The sequence below is a fragment of the Rhinopithecus bieti genome, unplaced genomic scaffold (assembly GCF_001698545.2).
Source record: "Rhinopithecus bieti isolate Rb0 unplaced genomic scaffold, ASM169854v2 scaffold_28846, whole genome shotgun sequence".
In the NCBI taxonomy this organism is placed as follows: domain Eukaryota; kingdom Metazoa; phylum Chordata; class Mammalia; order Primates; family Cercopithecidae; genus Rhinopithecus; species Rhinopithecus bieti.
The window spans coordinates 820,760-839,004 of NW_016813231.1; the positions used below are offsets into that span (position 1 = coordinate 820,760).

General features: G+C 39.2%; 1 protein-coding gene across 4 annotated transcripts in view; it reads left to right on the top strand.

Annotated features, from left to right (window-relative positions):
- Positions 1-18,245, top strand: part of CDC42SE2 (CDC42 small effector 2) — a 110,540-nt gene that overhangs the window by 39,504 nt on the left and 52,791 nt on the right. For 3 of the 4 annotated variants that reach the window (XM_017847858.1, XM_017847859.1, XM_017847860.1), the window contains exon 2: positions 12,618-12,788. The gene's annotated coding sequence lies outside the window, so the exon portion shown is untranslated. Of the gene's footprint in view, positions 1-4,532; positions 4,558-12,617; positions 12,789-18,245 lie in introns of those variants that run through there. The other variant, XM_017847861.1, reaches the window with a different exon arrangement.

Here is an 18,245-nt window from a genome sequence, read left to right on the forward strand (position 1 = left end):
TCCATCTAAATAAATAAATAAATAAATAAATAAATAAATAAATAATATAAAGATTATAAAAGTTACCGCATCCTATAAAAGCCTTTTTGATGCCATTTTACCCTTTGAGAAGTAATAGATCGACAAACTGGCATCTTGGTTTCTTTTGGTTTTCACACGGGGACGAATAAAACTAGGAGACTCTCCCTATTTCCAATCTTAATGACAGTTTTCATTTTTTTCTTTAAAAGTTTATTAATACATGAAAACGTATTTAGCGATTTTTATGAGTTATTTCACTGAGTTATTTGTAAAAGGCAGTTAAATCTAATTTCTTAGGAAGTTATGCTTCCTGTTAGGGTGAGTTAGACTAATGTGCTTTCATTCAGCTGCTGTCTAGTCATCTTTAAATTTTTTTTTTTTTTTTTTTTGGACCGAGTTTCACTCTTGTTGCCCAGGCTGGAGTGCAACGGCGCAACCTCGGCTCGGCGCAACCTCTGCCTCCTGGGTTCAAGTGATTCTCCTGCCTCAGCCTTCTGAGTAGTTGGGATTACAGGCGTGCATCACCAAGCCTGGCTAAGTTTTTTTTTTTTTTTTTTTTTTAAGTAGAGATGGGGTTTCTCCATGTTGGTGAGGCTGGTCTTGAACTCCCGAACTCAGGTGATCCAAACTCAGGTGATGTACCCGCCTTGGCCTCCCAAAGTGCTGGGATTACAGGCGTGAACCACCACGCCTGGGATCTTTAAAATATTTTATGAGTTCAGGTGTCATAGAATCTTAGAATTGATTTAAACTGTGGATATTATTTAGTATGACGTCGCAAATATAGTAATTCTTTTAGTGTCCCTGGTACTTAAAAACCTCTAGTGACCATGAATTCACCACTTTCTAGGCATCCCAGTATCTTTTTGGGGGCAGTTAGACTTGTAGATAGTTCTTTTTTTTTTTAAACCAAAAATTGCCTTCCTGAAACTTCTGCATAGTGGCTTTGGTACCACCGTCTTTGGTACCCCATAACAAGTTGGCTTCCTCTTTCCCATGCTATGCTAAGACCTACAAACCTTTGAGGGCTGTCATATCTTCCCCTTGTGCTATTTGCTAAGCTAAATCTGACACCCAGAATTGAATGCCGTTTTCCCACATTTCTGAATCTGAAATTCTGGGACTAAGTTTCTCCCGTTACTTGGAGGTGCAGCCAGGGTTAATAACCTCTGTAATATAAATGCCCTGAAAGGAAGGTACAACATACATTGGAAGAGGGCCTGAATAGACTTGGGGATTGGGGAATGATTCCTGAAGGAAATGATAGCCATATCAAGTTCTGAAGAGTATGCCAGACAGAAAGAAGTGAACAGTAAGTGTGTGTGTCCTGTAGGCAACAGAAAGAAACTGAGAATGGTTGGGTGGCACAGTCATCGGGCATCAAATGGAAGAGGTAGTAAATGAGGTTGAAGAGAAATGTGGGAACCAAATTGTAAAGGCCCTGAGAAGTCATACGAGGAAACTTTCCTGAGGGTAATAGCCGTTAAAGGGGGTTTTATGTCAGGAGTAACATGATCAGACATTCATTTTAGAAGTATCATTCGAGCCAAAACGGGAACAAATTGGAGGGACTAAGAGTGGTTACCAGGGGTCAGTTAGCAGCTATTATGGCGTTTGTTTAAAGATAATGGTGGTGCCTAGAACTCTACTGGTGACTTAGCGTTGGGGAGAAACAGATTGGACAAATGGAACATGGTCATTTGGCTGTGGGGCATGAGATGGAAAGGCAAGAGTTAAGGATAACACGCTTGTTTCTGGCATTGTAAACTGGGTAGATGAGAGGGAATTTAATGAAAATAAATGGAGTAGGATTGGGGTGGGGTAGTGGTAAGGAAGAAGCAGAGTTCAGTTAAGAAGCAGGGTTCGGTAAAGTTTGAAGCAGAGGTAGCACATCCTGTGGAGTGGTACTACATGCAGCTGGGTGTGAGGCTAAACTAAAAGACACCTAGGCTGGAGAACTTTGGGCTGGAGACAGCTGTGGGCTGGAAATGTAGATTTGGCCGTCAGCATTGATGGTAATTGAACTCAGGGGAGTGATTGAAATAACCTAGGGGAGCAGTTGTAGAGTGAAAGATGAGGGCGTAGGACAAAACCCTTAAGAACTGTTAATGTAATGTTAGTTTTTGAGCTAAGAGCCTTTGGTGTTTTGACTGGATTATCTGAGAACCAGCAAAAAAGAGGGAATCAGGGCTGTTGTGATACAGGTATGTAGTAGAAACCTACCTAAATTGTTTGATTCAAAGAGTAAAGTTGTTCTCAAGTGGTCTACCCAGCCTGTCACAGTATCTGATATTTATGTTGCTAGTTTCTCTACTTTGGTAGAGAACTACTTAAGTACTCTTTTGGTAGCAACTACTTAAGGTGTTGTCTCTTTAGGAGTTCCCTGTTAAAATGTTGTTATCCTTAGAGAATTAAAATATTAATCCCATTGTTGGTGATGGTGGTAGTGTTTTTAGGGTCACCAGCTTTTGTTCTGGAATTCAGTGAAAGGATGGATGGGAATCTGAGAAACATAAGATTTGAAAAACATGACGTTACTGAGGAGTTTAGGACCACAAAAGAACCTGGACTTGCAGCATTGAGGTTGCCAAGCACCTGGATAAGGGGAGTGAGAACAAGTGAGAGCAAGAGAGAAGTTGGAAAAGGGGGATAGTGAGTTGGATAGCATAAAGTGTCACTAAAAACGGGATAAGAGAACAAAGAACTAAATAAAGGAAAAATCTGGACAGTATTTTAATTATAAATTAGGGTGACTATATAATAATTATGTTGTAGGCCAGGCGTGGTGGCTCATGCCTGTAATCCCAGCACTTTGGGAAGCCGAGGCGGGTGGATCACGAGGTCAGGAGATTGAGACCATCCTGGCTAACACAATGAAACCCATCTCTACTAAAAATATAAAAAATTAGCCAGTCGTGGTGGTGGGCACCTGTGGTCCCAGCTACTTGGGAGGCTGAGGCAGGAGAATGGCATGAATCTGGGAGGTGGAGCTTACAGTGAGCTGAGACCACGCCACTGTACTCCAGCCTGGGCAACAGAGCGAGACTCCGTCTTGAAAAAAAAAAAAAAAAATTATGTTTAAAAATTGGCATAAATTGTGACTATCACAAGTAAAGAAGGATGGTCACTCTAGTTATAATGTACTTATTAATTGTATAATAAAATTGTTTCCATTTTTAACTACCATATGTCAAGCATTGTAATAAGTAAACACTTTATACATCTTATTACATTCTTACAATAATTCTCTGAGGTGGCATTGTCTTCCTTTTATAGTGAAACCAAATCTCAGGGAGGTAACTTCCCAGTGATTCTCTATGGCAGTTAAAATTGGAAACTGTATTTATTTGACCGTACACAAAATACACATAAACTCTTAAATACTGTATTGTTCACCACAGTTGCTGTGGGTGTGTGTATATATTTTAAAATGCCCTCTGAGACTGGCAAGGTTAGGGAGAAGAGGGAGAGAGGAGAGATGGGGTTAAAGGATACAAAATTACAACTAGATAGGAGGAGTATGTTTTAGTGTTCTGTGGCCCTGGAGGATGACTATAGTTAATAACATACAGCCTCAAATAGCTAAAAGGAGGATATTGAATGTTCCCAACCCAAAGAAGCGATAAATGTTTTAAATGGTGAATATGCTAATTATCTTGACCAGTATATATTTTATTGAAATATCACTGTGTACCCCATAAATATGTACAATTATATTTCAATTAAAAAGTTTTAAAAGGGCTGGATGCGGTGACTCATGCCTGTAATCCCAGCACTTTGGGAAGGTGAGGAGGGCAGATCATGAGGTCAGGAGTTCAAGACCAGCCTGACCAACATGATGAAACCCCGTCTCTACTAAAAATACAAAAATTAGCCAGGTGTGTTGACGTGCGCCTATAATTCCAGCTACTCAGGAGGCTGAGGCTGGAGAAGAATCACTTGAACCCGGGAGGCGGATGTTGCAGTGAGCCAAGATCACGCCACTGCACTCCATTTTGGGTGACAGAGCAAGACTCCATCTCAAAAAAAAAAAGTTAAAAAAGTTAAAAGTCCTCTGACTTAAAAACAACTCTGACTTGCTAATTATTAGCATAATGTATCATCATAATATTAAGCCCCCTTCGCATTCTGATACCCCTATTTTTTGAGGCATGGAGAGGGGGGAATAACCGGTCTGAAATCAGTACACTTAGTAAGTGGCAGAGCCAGATTTCAAACCCTGAAGACAGTTTGACAGCAGCACCTCCTTTTTCTTTATCTTATTTATTTATTTTTTTTGAGACAGGGTCTCACTCTCTTGCCCAGACTGCAGTGCAGTGGCGAGATCTTGGCTCACTGCAGCCTCTGCCTCCCCGGCTCAAGTGGTTCTCCTGCCTTAGCCTCCCAAGTAGCTAGGATTATAGGCATGCGCCACTCCTGCCTGGCTAATTTTTTTGTTTGTTTGTTTTTTGTTTTTTTTAGACGGAATTTTGCTCTTGTTGCCCAGGCTGGAGTGCAATGGCACGATCTCGGCTCACTGCAACCTCCGCCTTCCAGGTTCGAGAGATTCTTCTGCCGCAGCCTCCCGAGTAGCTGGGATTACAGGCATGCACCACCACACGCCTGGCTAATTTTGTGTTTTTAGTAGAAATGGGGTTTCTCCATGTTGTTGAGGCTGGTCTCAAACTCCCGACCTCAGGTGATCTGCCTACCTCAGCCTCCCAAAGTGCTGGGATTATAGGTGTGAGCCATAGCGCCCAGCCTAAATTTTGTGTTTTTAGTAGAGATGGGGGTTTCACCATGTTGGCCAGGCTGGTCTCGAACTCCTGACCTCAAGTGATCCACCCACCTCAGCCTCCCAAAGTTCTGGGATTACAGGCCTGAGCCACCGTGCCTGACCATCACCTGTTTTCTTAACTGCTATCCTGTACTGCCTCCTTTAGCCATATTCTTTGTCTGGACATGTTCTCATTTCTCTTAGGAGTGGGTTTGTTAGGGAGCATGGTAAATGTATATATACCTTTATAAGAAAGTTGTGAAATTGTTTACGAAGTGGTTGTATCATTATGACTTACCATGAGTAGTCCATTTTTATTGCCTCATGACTTTTTTCTCTTTTTTTAATTAAGACAAGCAGATTCTGAAACTCCAGCAATTAGAAACAGCTTATTTCCCCTTTAACATTTTTGCCTCATTCACAGCTAACCTCACCTGTACCCACTTCTGTAACTCAACACATCTTAGACTTTTAGGGTCTTGGAATGTTAACAGCACCAGCAAATAACAGCAAGAATCAAACAAAAAGGTCTTGAGTCTTAGTGTTGCCACTGGCTACATTATTGCCCAGATGACTTCACTTAAACTGTTTAAGTCAATGATTACCCGCATTTCTTTACAGTGTATTTACAGAGGAAATAAATTACAGTGATTTATTGCAGTGCTAATAGACATTGTACTAATTATGTGATTTTAAGTCAAGTTTCTTTACCTTTCTGGGCCTGTAAAGTGAGGAAATTGAACTAGATTTCTTACATGTCTATATTTGTCCCTGACAGATCTGTATTTCTTTGAGAAGAAAAAAGGAATTGGTATTTGACATTAAAGAATCATGCATAGAAATGTGTCATGTATTTAAGTACTTATTTTTCATTCAACATCAGAGTGATTTAATAGGGTCAAGGCCTGATAATTTAAGCCACTGTTTCTTGAGGAAAAGTGGAAAGTACTCAAAATGTAACTGGAAGACTTATGACTTTGGCTTCTTGTAGTTTATCAGCTGAAATTTAAGACTTTTGAATTGTAGTGGATTGGGCACTTAAAATCGATTTTATTTTAATTTATAAGAAGATCTGAGGGTTGGAAGGAATCTTAAATAAAGTTTGTCTAAATCATCTGTCAGTAGGACTTTTGAATCATCATCCTAACATCCTGACCTCTGATAAAAGATACCCTAAGGCAGGACATTCCACTTTTAGGCAGCGGTGACAACAGAAAGATGTCCTAATAGGTAGAACATACAGCCTGTACTCATTCATTGGAGTTGTGCCATTTGGGATGATGCAAAACTAGCATAATTTTTCTTTGTGACGGCCCTAAAAGTATTTAGATGTAGCATGGATAACTTAATTTCTTTAAAAATGCAGTCTTGTCTTCATAATGATATGATGGAACTGAGACTGATTAACTTAGAGACTTGAAATCTCTGTGTAGAGATGGAGTGTACACTTTGGCTTTTGTCTAAAATAATTTTCTTTTTTGGGGGGACAGTCTTGCTCTGTTGCCCAGGCTGGAGTGCAGTGGCATGATCACAGCTCACTGCAACCTGGACCTTCCCAGCCCAAGCAATCCTTGCACCTCGGCCTCCCAAGTAGCTGGGACCACAGGCATTCACCACCATGCCAGGATAATTTATTTTTTTTTTTAATTTTTAAATTTTGTATTTTTTGTAGAGATGGGGTCTCTCTACATTGCCCAGGCTTGTCTTGAACTCCCGGGCCCAAATAATCCTCCCGCCTTGGCCTCCCAAAGTGCTGGCATTTCAGGCATGAGACACTGCACCTGGCCTAAAATAAAACTTAATGGTTAAATTCAGCTAAGGAAATAATTCATTTTTTCTCTGTCTCTTCAGTATAAATGACAGGCAGATGGGGGTAGAGGTGGCATTTAATATGATACAAAAAGCACCAAGGGATACCAGCACTTAGCAGTTAAACTGAGTCTGTTCTCATGACTTTTTCATGAATTCTAAGCAGAATATGAAGTCCATTTTAGTAGTGGTATCCAGATGACACTCATTGAATGATTATATTAAAATATGTTTTTGGTCAACAATGAAATGACAGTATTTTAAATCTAATTTCTACCAAATGTAATGGAGGACTGAGGTACTCTGGACTATAATTGAATTAACAATGTTGAAATCCACCAAATTTCCTTTTTTCCATGCCAAATTATATTATGCTAGGTTAGTTAGAGTACTGTTTTTGGCATATGCTTTCTTTGTGGTTAGCAATTGTGTTTCTGATCCTTAGCATTGAGATATTACACTTTTGGAAGAGCTATTTTCTGAAGAGAAAGATTGTGGCCATAATTTTCAAATTTAATGCATTAAAAGGATCTTGCTTTTCATTTTAAGCAGGCTTGCTACCGGTTATTAATATGTAATCACATTGTTTTAAACATAAAATTGAATGCATATATTTAAAGTGTTCAGCGTGATAAATTTTGGCATATGTATATTCCTGTGAAATCATAACCACACTGAAGATATTGGAAATACCTGATACCCCAAGTTTCTTCTCAGCTGTTTGTAGGCCCTCCTTTTGCCCACCTACCCACATTCCTAGGAAGTTAGCTGATCTCTTTTCTATCACTAGAGATTAGTTTCTTTTTTCTAGAACTTTGTATAAATGTATTATATAGTATATACTCTTTGTGGCTTCTTTGACTCAGCATAATTATTTTGAGATTTATCCATGTTGATGGGTGTATACAGTCGTTCTTTTTTTTTCAGAATATTGTATACTACAGGTTTATCCATTCACCAGTTGATGAATTCTTTCAGTTTTTGTCTCTTTGTTAAAAGAAAAACTTTACGGATCACGAGGTCAGGAGATCGAGACCATCCTGGCTAACACGGTGAAACCCCGTCTCTACTAAAAAATACAAAACCTAGCCGGGCGAGGTGGCGGGCGCCTGTAGTCCCAGCTACTCGGGAGGCTGAGGCAGGAGAATGGCGTAAACCCGGGAGGCGGAGCTTGCAGTGAGCTGAGATCCGGCCACTGCACTCCAGCCCCGGCGACAGAGCGAGACTCCGTCTCAAAAAAAAAAAAAAAAAAAACTTTAGACAATGTAAATGTAGCAGAATTTATTTGAGCAAAGAATGGTACATTAATTGGGCAGCACTCAAAACCAGAAAAGGTTCAGAGAGCTCTGCTGTGCAACCTGGGCAGTAAGTGTAGACAGAAAAGAGAAGCAAGTACGTATATAGATTGATTAGTTAACAGCTCCTCTTTTGCCTTATTTGAACATGGTGTGATCAGTTGGCAGCCTGTGATTGGCTGAAGCTTGGCTGCTTGTGGTTTGCTGAGATTCAGCTGTTTATTTTCTTCTTTTGAGAAGTGTCTGTTGGGTCCTTTGCCCATTTTTTGATTAAGTTGTTTTCTTGCTATTCAGTTTGAGTTCCTTATATATTTTGGATTTGGATATTAGCCCTTTATCAGATATATGATTTTTAAACATTTTCTCTCAATGTGTGGATTGTCTCTTCAATCTATTAATTGTTTCCTTTGCTGTGCAGAAGCTTTTTAGTTGATGCAGTCCTGTTTATTTTTGCCTTTGTTGCCTGTCATATTTGGGGTTAGATCTAAAAAAAATCTAAAATTGCTCAGACCAATGTCATGTAACTATTTGCCTATGTTTTCTTCTAGTAGTTCAACAGTTTCAGGTCTTACATTTAAGGTTTTAATCCATTTTGAGTTGATTTTTGTATATGTTGTGAGATAATGGTCCAATTTTATTATTTTGCTTGTGGATATCCAGTTTTCCCAGCACGATTTACAGTAGTCTCACCTTATCTGTGGTTTTGCATTCTGCAGTTTGAGTTAACCGTGGTCAACCATGATCTGAAAATAGTGTATGGAAAATTCCAGAAAACAAACAATTCTTAAGTTTTAAGTTGTGTGCCATCGTGAGTAGTGTGATGAAATCTTGTGCCGTCCTGCCTTGTTCTGCCTGGGAAGTGAATCATCACTTGTCCAGCATATCCATGCTGTATATGCTACCTGCTCATTAGTCACTTAGTACCTGTCTAGTTTATCAGATTGAATAAACATAGTATATCTAGGGTTCCTGTCCGCAGGGGGTCTTAGAATGTATCCCTCACAGGTAAGGGGAGACTACTGTATTGAAGAGACTGTCCTTTCTCTGTTGTGTGTTTTTGGTTACTTTGTTGAAAGCCAGTTGACCATAATTTGTAGGTTTATTTCTGGGCTTTCTATCCTGTTTTATTGGTCAGTGTTTCTGTTTTTATGCCAGTACATTCTGTATTGATTACTATAGCTTTGTAGTAGATTTTGAAGCTAGGTAGTGTGATGCCTCCAGCTTTGTTTTGCTCAAGGTTGCTTTGTCTGTTTGACGTCTTTTGTGGTTTTATATGAATTTTAGGATTCTTTTTTCTATTTACGTGGAAAACAACCTTGGAATTTTGATAGAGAGTGCATTGAATCTGTAAACTGCTTTGGGTGTTGTAGACGTTTTAACAATATTAATGATTCCAATCCCTGAACATGGGATACCATTACATTTGTTTATATTGTCTACAGTTTCTTTTATCAGTGTTTTACAGTTTTCAGCATACAGATCTTTCACCTCCTTGGTTAACTTGACTCCTAAATATGTATACTTTTTGGAGGCTATTGTGAATAGAATTGATTTCTTAATTTTTTTTCAAGATTATTAGTTGTTAGTGTAAAGAAATGCTACTGATTTTTGTCTGTTGATTTTGTACCCTGCAACTTTACTTCGTTTATCAGTTCTAACAGTTTTTTGGTGGAAGCTTTAGGGTTTTCTACATATAAGATAATGTCGTCAGCAAACATACAATTTCTCTTCTTCCTTTTCTTTTCTTTTCTTTTTTTTTTTAAGATGGAGCCTTGCTCTGTCACCCAGGCTGAGTGCAGTGGTGCAGATCTTGGCCCACTGCAAGCTCTGCCTCCCGAGTTCACACCATTCTTCTGCCTCAGCCTCCCGAGTAGCTGGGACTATAGGTGCCCGCCACTACGCCTGGCTGATTTTTTGTATTTTTAGTGGAGAGGGGGTTTCACCATGTTAGCTAGGATGGTCTCGATCTCCTGACATCATGATCTGCCCACCTCGGCCTCCCAAAGTGCTGGGATTACAGGTGTGAGCCACCGTGCCTGGCCCCTCTCTTCTTCCTTTTCTATTTGGATGCCTTTTATTTCTGAGGCTTATCTTTCATTCTGTTAATAGTGTCTTACAGATAGCAGAAATTAGTATTTGAATGAAATTATTACTTTGTCTTTTTTAAGTGGATTATGCTTTTGTGTTTTAGTTTACTAATCTTTGCCTAAGATAAGGCCACAAAGATTTTATGGAAGTTTAATGGTTTTACCTTTAGGTCTGTGATTAATTTTGAGTTAATTTTGGCATGCAGTATGAATATTCAGTTGTTCCAGCTTCATTTGCTGAGAAAGCTATCCTTTCTTTACTGGATTGCCTTTGTACCCTTACGGAAAATAAGTTGACCACATGTGTGTAGTTGTATTTCTGGACTCCCACTCTTGTTATATTAACCTGTTAAGTCTCTCCACATGCTAGTACAATGTTTTTGTAGCCTTATAATGAACCTTGTATTCTGGTTGTATAAGGCTTCCAAAATTTTTGCCCTTTTTAAAAGCCATTTTGATAGATCTAACTCTTTGACATTTCCATATGATTTTATTTAATTAATTTATTTTATTTATTTTGAGGCAGAGTCTCACTCTATTACCCTGGCTGTAGTGCAGTGACATGATCTTGGCTCACTGCAACCTCTGTCTCCTGGGTTTAAGTGATCCTCCTGCCTCAGCCTTTCGAGTAGCTGGGATTACAGGTGTGCACCACCACGCCCGACTAAACTTAGGATTTTAGAATAAACATGCCAGTTTCTTCTACAAAAAGGTCAGCTGGGATTTTTATTAGAATTGTGTTGACTGTATTGATCAAATTGGGGAGAATTGACATGTTAACATCATTGACTTCACTGATCTAGGAACATAATATTACTCTGTTTTTGCACATAATTTGATAATTTCATAATTCATATTTTTATACTACGAATGAAATTATTTTTTAAATGATTGTCCTTTTTTCTTTCTTTCTTTTTTTTTGGAGACAGGATCTAGCTGTGTTCTCGAGGTTGGAGCTCAGTGGCACAATCATAACTCACTGTAACCTCGAACTCCTGGGCTCAAGTAATCCTCCCACCGCAGCCTCCTGAGTAGCTATGACTACAGGCATGCTCCACCATGCCTGGTTAACTTAAAACATTTTTTTGTTGTTGTTGTTGAGACAGGGTCTCCCTATGTATTTCTTAAAATCCTGGCCACAAGCAGTCCTCCCATTCTGGCCTCCCAAAGTGCTGGGATTGTAGATACGAGCCACCGTGCCTGGCTTCTGATTATTCTTTGTACAGTTGTTCTATAGAAATAGAATTGATTTTTGAGTATTAATCTTGATTTTTGAGTATTGATCCTGCAATCTTCCTAAACTTATTTATTCTATTGATAGTAGTCTTTTGGTTTTCCTAATTTCGTTATCAGAGTTAGCGTAGCCTTTTGGTTCACTGTCAGTTTAGAGTTGAAGAAATGTGTAAGTTTATAAAACGTAATATCAATGTCTTGCAAGGAGTGAGATGCAGCATCCCTAATGTTTTTCATTTTACCTTTAATGAAATTCATTTTTCCTTTAATGAAGTACTGGTATTCCTCATAATATGAAACCTTGACACTTCAAGCTACCATTATTTAAGGTGTTAAATGTATAGGCAATTTCAGCAAAGTAATTGATTCTGAAGGATGAATTGCTGTTTGTTTTTATGGCTGGAATTCTAAGAATCTGTTCAAATTATGTATTTTGGAGGGAGAACCAATTGCCTTAGTGATGGCTCTGGGAGACAAGGGAGAGTAGTATATGGTAAGGACTTTATGTTTGTGGCTTGAGCGAAAGTTGTGTGGATTATGGTGTGATTTATTGAGATGACGAAGACTGAGGAAGCAATGGATTTAATATTGTCAGTTCAGGTTGGACATGTTAGATTTTAGGCGTGTTTTGTCTACTGTGATAAGGCTTATAGGTTTATTTGGACGCTTTTAAATAAACTATATCTTAGGTTAAAAACAGGCCTGAGGTCACACAACTAGTCATTTGCAGAATTTGAACTCCAGCTTCTGACTCTTAGTCCATGTTTGTTATCGCCTTATGGTATATTATATCCTCAAGGCAGAAAAACATGCTTGGCTATGACAAAAATAAAATGTTCCCTGGGAGCTGTTAGAAATACATAGCAGAGTTTGCAAGCTCAAATGCCTGCAGGGTACAGACAAGTAACTGTGAGCCAGGTTGTAACGTAAAGGAGAGTGGCGACTTCTGTGGAGAACTGCAAAGTCCCATCCTCAGGGTTAGTTAGGTGCTAATCAGCTCCAGAAGATTGTTTCCATATGGGAATGTGGGGCCAGTATTGCTAGATATTCTGATTTTTCAAGATAGGTCTGAAATCTGGATTTTCATGTAAAGTCCTGATTTATAAATATAGGCAGTTATCCTTTAACCATGCAGACCAACCTAGTGTGGGTCCACCAAAGGTGTCTGTCTGCTGGATTCTGCCCGGTGGGTAGATATACTGTGGAAGCAACAATAAATTTATATGGTGGGAAAAGTGTGGTGACTATGTATAATAAGCACATTATGGTGTTGAAATGCACGTTGCTTAGGTTAAACATGGTGCTTAGTGAGTCTAGTGTTTGAGTTCAGTCTTTATATGGATCGGTTAATTATAGATGGGGAGGGGAATTGCTCTCTGTAGCTTTTGCCTCCTAATTGCATACTTTCTTTTGCAGATAGGGCCAGTTTTGAGTGTGTGAATTTTTGAGTGAAACCTGGAACCCAAATGAGAAGAAATCTGCAAGGAATAACTACTGACAGTGAATCTGCTGAGTCATCTGTATGCATAATATGGAATGTTCTTAACCCAGAAGTAGCTGAATGTGTTACTCCATTGATGAGGATTGGTAAGTCTGATTATCTCCACTGATAATTAAATAATGTAAACCCTTCCATAAAAAGAGGATGATTTCTTCTACATTCTTAGCATTTGCTGACATTAATTTTTATATTACAGGGGAGGACAGCAGTGCAGTTTAAGGGAATTCTTTATCCCTAACACCATGTTTAATGTCTGATTTCAGAGTTTGGCTTTCTTCTTCCAGTTAGGCACATCCTTTCCTTTGCCTAGGCATTTTTCTCTATTATTTCTTCTTCAGTCCAAGGCCTGAAATATTGTATTTGAAATACTCAGCCAGCGCTGAAATGATGGTCATGATAGTTACCAGCATCCATTCTAATCTTAGTTGTGGTAGGTCTCATTCTCTTTGGGAGTGATTGTTTTAGGAATGGACATGAGAAACAGTTTTGTCCAATGAGAGACAAAAGGGACATCTGCAAGAGGCTTTTGGGGAAATCTTTCTTGCTTTTGAGAAAAGGAAGAAAACAGATGGTCCCTCTTCTCCACAGAGCTGATATTATCTGGATGTGATGTGTGGAAGTGCTGGAGCCATCTTTTTAGTAGCCTGAAGGTGATGCCTTATGTGAAGGAGGGAGAACCAAGGGAACTGGAGAAAAGTAGAACTAGAGTTCCATTTACCATGCCTATAGCCACTTTACCTGAATTTTCTTATTGTTTAAGCAGTTTTGCCTTGAGATTTCCTGTTATTTGCTATAGAAATTATTTAGATTTGATTTCTTCCTTTTTTGATTACCCAAAGCCATGTTTTTTAGTGTCACACACATTTCTACTTGATCATGTTCTTTGTAACCCCTTACAAGCTTTATGAAGTCAAGGGGTATGTTTATATTCCTATTGTATCTGACTCTAATACTTCTTAATGATGTCATCAATACATGTTTGCTTAACTGAATTACTTGATAAGTGTTTGAAAAACCAATCCATAGAATCTAATAATTACAGAGATTTTTTTTTTTTTTTTTAATTCACATTCTTTTCTTTAACCACACTGCTTCCTTCTAGGATTATGAGTGAAATTTGTTTTTTCTTTAAGACTTCCAGTATGTAACACATGTTTAAGTGGTTAGTTCTACTCCAGACAATATTGCCTTTTGTTTTTGTCCAACTTTACCATCCGAACCAGGTTCTCTCCTTCATGTTTGAGTATTAGCTTTCAATCTAATAAATGAAATTTCACTTTCTTCTTTATTATAAAAACAGAATAGTTTGCCTTCTATTTTCTGTGATAATTATAGGAATGGGGGACATCAGTAGTAAGAAGCATAATTCAGGAATAATTTGTATTTGGCTTTGGAATGCATATTCACAGAAAGATTCCCTAAAGTGTGCATCCCCACTCTGTTCTTAAGTGTTTGGGGGAGGTGGGGGGAAGTTTGGCAGTGATGTAGTAAGAGGGATCTTGGGCCATAGGATAGATGATCTAGTTGCTTATGTTTTAAAGCTCTGTGAAACAAATCACTTTTTTTTTGGCTTGGCTCTAGATATAAATGTTTTCTTCTATCTTTTCTTTTACATCTTGTTATTATGATCTTGAAAAGTATGGAATAAGAACCTCTTTTTTCTTCTTGGAAAATCTATGGTTTTCTTACTTTCAGCTATTCGGTAAAAGGAAAAAGATTAAAAAACCTTTTGTGTCCTGTGTTTATGATTTTACGGTAATCTGGTAGTATATTTTGAATCCTTCAAAAGAAATTTACATTCAGGGAAGAAGTCACTTTTTTTTTTTCCCTCTTGTTGAATTCTGATGAAAATCTGGGAGAATACCTTTTTTTTTCCTTCTTCTTTTTTTGAGACAGGGTCCCACTCTATTGCCCAGGCTGGAGTGTGATCTTGGCTCTTTGCCTGTGTATTTGAGCCCAAGATGCTAGGAACCTCTGCCTCCTGGGCTCAAGCGATCCTCCTGTCTCAGCCTCCCAAGTAACTGGGACTACAGTTGTGCACCACCATTGCCCAGCCAATTTATATTTTTTGTAGAGACAGGGTTTCACCATGTTGTCCAGGCTGGTCTTGAACTCCTGGGCTCAGGAGATCTACCTGCCTTGACCTCCCAAAGTATGGGAATTGAAGGTGTGAGCCACCATGCCCAGCCAGGAGAATAACTTTTTAAGAAGATAGAGAAAGTTGTATGATGTGCTTTACCCATCAGTTTAAATGGAGTAGTACCATTATTTAGTAATACAGGAAATTTAAATCATTAAGGTCAGCTTTAATGTGCTGTATTTCATGTATATTTTGTTGGAATGGAACATGTTTCCTATCTAAGGCAGTCATGGCAGGCATGCACCCTAAGCTAGATCAAGCAGAGTGAATCTTAGGATATTTGCTATGAATGCTGAGGATATTTGCTAGGAATGCTGAGATGAAGTCACTTACGTTTTTGTGAATTTTAACCTGAAAACATAGTTATTGAATTCCTGGCAGCTATCTTTTGACCATGAAAGGAAAGTTAATTGATTAAGAAGCCAACACAGAATGAGTAGAGCAGAGAAAAGCCATGCCCTAGTTACTCCATTTGAGCTGCCAGATCAACTCTTCCCTGAAGCTGCTGTACCTGTAAACTTACAGTTGCATGAGCTAGTAAATTTCATGTTTAATTCAACTGGCTTTGGATTTTCTCTTATATTTTTGTGAAAACATCCTAGCTGATACATCCTTCTCAACCCTCATTTGTACACTTGTATAATAAGAACTCAAGGGGACTTATTAAAACTTGAATTGTGAGTTAGGCAAGGAGACCTCTGACACAGATGGTGCAGGTTGGCAGATAATGCATTCTTTTTCTTTCTTTCTTTCTTTTTTTTTTTTTGAGACAGTCTTGCTCTGTTGCCCAGACTGGAGTGCAGTGGTGCAATCTCGGCTCATTGCAAACTCTGTCTGCCGGGTTCAAGCAATTCTCCTGCCTCAGCCTCCTGAGTAGCTGAGATTACAGGTGCCCACCACCACGCCTGGCCAAGTTTTTTTGTGTGTTTTTAGTAGAAACAGGGTTTCACCATGTTGACCAGGCTGGTTTCGAACTCCTAACCTCAAGTGATCCACCTGCCTCAGCCTCCCAAAGTGCTGGAGTGAGTTGGGAGTGGAAAGTAGGAGAAAGGTCAATGTGACTTTTACCCCTACCCTCAGCGCCTCACTTCATTCTGGTTTTCCAAGCCTATAGTACACCACTAATTTTGAGTTCTTGTATGGAATGGAATTCTAAACCACTTATTTCAGCTGCAGTTTTCTTACCCTAGGGCCATAGAAAGTGGTTTGGAGTATAGTTTCTACCTCTGTGAAGAGATTTTCTTGGTCTTCTCAACAAGGATAAATTTGTATTGATACCTAATATGGTTAGGCCGTTGTCCCCTTGTAGACACAGCTCGCACTCTGTATAATGGCTTCCTTTGCCCCTTACCAAGCACCACTACTCTTTTTTTTTTTTTTTTTTTTTGAGACGGAGTCTTGCTCTGTCGCCCAGGCTGGAGTGCAGTGGCAGGATCTCAGCTCACTGCAACCTCTGCCTCCCGGGTTCACGCCATTCTCCTGCCTCAGCCTCCCGAGTAGCTGGGACTACAGGCGCCCGCCACCTCGCCCGGCTAATTTTTTGTATTTTAGTAGAGACGGGGTTTCACCGTGTTAGCCAGGATGGTCTCAATCTCCTGACCTCGTGATCTGCCTGTCTCGGCCTCCGAAAGTGCTGGGATTACAGGCTTGAGCCACCGCGCCCGGCCCACTACTCTTTACTTTGACATGCAGTATTGCTCAAAAAATGGATCTCTTATAGATAGCAGAATCACCCAAGACCCAAAAGAATAGTTAGAAACTCACCATCGTAATTCAGTATCTGAAAAATATTGTTCTCTTCCAGTCTATAGCATTCCAATAACATTTTAAAAATGATTTTTAAAGATTAGTTGAATCTAAAATTTATAAGGACAACAATAAGGAAGATTATCCAGAAAAATTATTTAAAAGAATGAACATTTAAAAAAGGAACGAGACTGGGCGTGGTGGCTAACACCTGTAACCCCAACACTTTGGGAGGCCGAGGTGGGCGGATCACTTGAGGTCAGGGGTTTGAGACCATCCTGGCCAACATAATGAAACCCTGTCTCTACTAAACATAGAAAAAAAAATTAAGCCAGGAGTGGTGGCGCATGCCTGTAATCCCAGCTACTCAGGAGGCTGAGGCGGGAGAATAACTTGAATCTGGAAGGTGGAGGTTGCATAGAGCTGAGATTGTGCCACTGCACTCCAGCCTGGGCGACAGAGCGAGACTGTGTCTCAAAAAATAAGTGAATAAATAAGATAAAAAACAAAAGAACTAGTTCTTCCAGATATTAAAAATGTATTCTGGCTGGGCGGCAGTGGCTTATACCTGTAATCCCAGCACTTTGGGAGGCCGAGGCGGGTGGATCATTTGAGGTCAGGAGTTAGAGACCAGCCTGGCCAACATGGTGAAAACCCCATCTCTACTAAAAATACAAAAATTAGCCAGGCATGGTGGTGCATGCTTGTAATCCCAGCTACTTGGGAGGCTGAGGCAGGAGAATCACTTGAACCTGGGAGGTGGATGTTGCAGTGAGCTGAGATCACGGCACTGCACTCCAGCCTGGGCGACAGAGCAAGAGTCTGTCTCAAAAAAAAGAAAAAATGTATTCTAAAATTATAGTAATTAAGACATTATGATTCTGGTAGACAGATCAGTGGTACAGAATTTAAAAAGTCCCAAATTCATATGGAAATTTAGAATATAATGAAAGCACATATCAGATCAGTGGAGAAAATTATTTTTTTTCTTTCTGGCAATATGATAGCTGGGTAGCCATCAGGAAAAATCAGATCCTTATCTTCAGAGGAAGAAAATGGATTTTTTCCTCTTTATATTCCTGGAGTTAGGGAAGCCTTCTTAGAAAATGTTTTTTGAAAGAAATGTAGGTATTCTAATGCCTTATTAGAGGGAGTATAAGTTGGCACATTCCTTTAGGAGATTGGAAAATATCTGCCAAAATTTAAAATGCCTACTGAACATTTAAATGTACATGCTCTTTAATACATCAATTTCACTTCTTGGAATTTATCTTATGGTTAAATTCTGTAGCTTTTGGGTTTAGTTCATCATATTCTCACTTATGTGAATATACAGGGTTAGTCTTTGTAGTACTGTAATAGTAAAATATTAGAAACAACTCAACTTCCATCTGTGAAAGATGACCTATATCAGTATGATAAAAATGCAGCCCTTAAAACTTAAAAGAGGCAGTTTTTAAAAGTTACTGATATTAGCTGGGTGTAGTGGCACATGCTGATAGTCCTAGTTATTTGGGAGGCTGATAGGGAAGGATTGTTTGAACTCAGGAGTTCAAATCAAGCCTGGGTAACATAGATCTCATCTCTTTAAAATGTTACTGATCTTGCCTGATTTCTAAGATAAAGTGTTAAGTGAAAAAGGTGCCAGTGATGTATG